Below are 2,295 nucleotides of genomic sequence, written 5' to 3'. Positions count from 1 at the left end.
AATTGGAAGTTGTTGAATTAGGAGGATTCAACAAAGGAAATGTTTTGGTTGGTGAGCCTTGAGAAAATCATCCGGTTGTTTGTGAGCCCGGAAAACAAAAGTTGTAAAGTTTGGTTGGTGAGCCTTAGAAAAAACCAACTGGATTATTGTGAGCCCGAAAAATAAACGTATAGGTTTGGTTGGTGAGCTAGAAAAAATCAACTGGGTTGGATTGTGAGCCCGAAAAAATAATCGGTTTGTTCTAGTTGGTGAGCTTGTGAAAACGACCGAGTTCATTGTGATCTCGTGAAAACAATAAGTGGTTGTGAGCTTGTAAAACAACCGACTGTAATCGGTAGAATTATAGTGAATTTCCAAGGAGATGCTTGGAGAGTGGATGTAGGTGCTTGGGATGCACCGAACCACTATACATGCTTGGTTTGTATTGTTTTCCTTGTGCATCTTGCTTTACTTTCATACTTGCATAGTATAGTTGCTCTAGCTTAACTTTCCACTACTTTACTTGTAATACCTAGAGCTTAAGTAAGATAACCTTTTCATTCTGCTGCATTCAATTCAAAGTAAATTAGAAATAAATTTTTAGAAAACCTAATTCACCCTCCCTCTTGGGTTGTCATCTTAGGCAACAACTCAGCGGGGCATCCCGAGCTCGGTCGGGACTCATTAGGTAGTACCTGAGTTGAGGAGTTTAGCTCGCGGTTGACTCAGCAGGGCATCTCGAGCTCGGTGGGACGTCATTAGGTAGTACTCGAGTCGAGGAGTCTTAGCTGGGTCGACTCAGCGGAAAGTCCCGAGCTCGGTCGGAACGTCATTAGGTGTACCTAGGTCGAGGAAGTTTTAGCTCACTCGATTAGCGGGGCGTTCGAGCTCGGTCGGGACGTCATTAGATAGTACCCGAGGTCGAGAAAGTCTTAGCTCGCGGTCGACTCAGCGGGGCATCCCAAGCTCGATCGGAACGTCATTAGGTAGTACCCGAGGTCGAGGAGTCTTACTCCGGTCGACTCAGCGGGGCATTCCGAGGTAGAATCAACGAGCTGGTCGATCTTGGAGAGAGGAAAACTGTCTTTCAGACAAGTTGTTCAGGTCGGTGTAGTCCACACACATGCGCCACTTTTCATTACTTTTATGCGGGACCATGTTGCGAGCCAGTCGGATAGTGACCTCTTGAAAAGCCGGCCTCAAGAAGTTTGTCCACCTCCTCGGCCGCCGCTTACTGTCGTTTTGGTGCAAAGCTCCGTTTTTTCTGCCTCATGGGCTTGTAGGTTGAGCTCACGTGGAGTCGGTGAACCATAACTTCAGGATTTATTCCTGGCATGTCATGGGCGACCAAACGAATACTCAGTATTGGTTGGAGGAATTTGATCATGCGGTCTCGCTCATGAGGGCTTAGGCCGGAGCCGACCTGTACGTTTGATCTGGTGGTCCTCTCTGAAGAGAATTTGAAGTAGAGCTCTCCGGCTCTGCTCGTGCTTCTTAGGCTCGTTCACACTTCCAGGATCTCGATAGAGCCCAAGGCCGGATTTGGACTGATGTTTCAGCGGTTGTTTTGCTTTAAGGGGTGCCATGTAGCATTGCTTGGATGTTGCTTGGTCCCCTTGAACTTCCGCTGACCCCCCATTTGCTGGGGAACCGCATGAGCATATGGTAAGTTGAGACTATGGCCCAGGGGCATTAAGTTCAGGTTGGCGAGAATAGCGTTGTAGAATGAAGCACCCAGACTACTAGGAAGTCCGATTCACAATACTCTCTCTGGGGGCGAGCCCGGCTGTGATAGTATGTTGGATTTCCGATGCCCTGGCGCAGCAGAAGATACGGGATATAAAATTTTCTTATAAAACCATTATATGACATCCTAATAAGCTAAGATCACCTTAATAGTATAACCAATAATGTAGAAAATATAATCTTGGTATAGAAGAAACCTATCACGCTATATCCAATATGTCTGAAGATGTCCTAAGGTGCCCAAATGTTCACCCTCCAATGTTGATCCACACAGGAATGGGTTCAAGACTCTGTTCCACCAAATTGATTATAGTTGTTCAAGCCTTCCAAAGGATTAATGGCTGATTTTCTTCACTTCCTTCTTTCTTTCTACTCTAAAACATTCACTAGCCTTTTGTCCTAAAGAAGATCTTCTTGTCTGTAGGACAAAGAGAAGACTTGTAGGAAAGAAGGATAAAGAGAGAAAGACTTTTCTTGGATGATCTTAAAACCCCAGGCGCCCCATTATGGATGGAGGATGTATTGAAAGTGAATCCTAGGTTATTCGGTGTTAAGCATGCTGATTTTTTT

This window comes from Phoenix dactylifera, unplaced genomic scaffold (assembly GCF_009389715.1).
Source record: "Phoenix dactylifera cultivar Barhee BC4 unplaced genomic scaffold, palm_55x_up_171113_PBpolish2nd_filt_p 000650F, whole genome shotgun sequence".
NCBI lineage: Eukaryota > Viridiplantae > Streptophyta > Magnoliopsida > Arecales > Arecaceae > Phoenix > Phoenix dactylifera.
The sequence above is the reverse complement of the archived record's forward strand: the minus strand, read 5'-3'. Positions refer to the sequence as shown.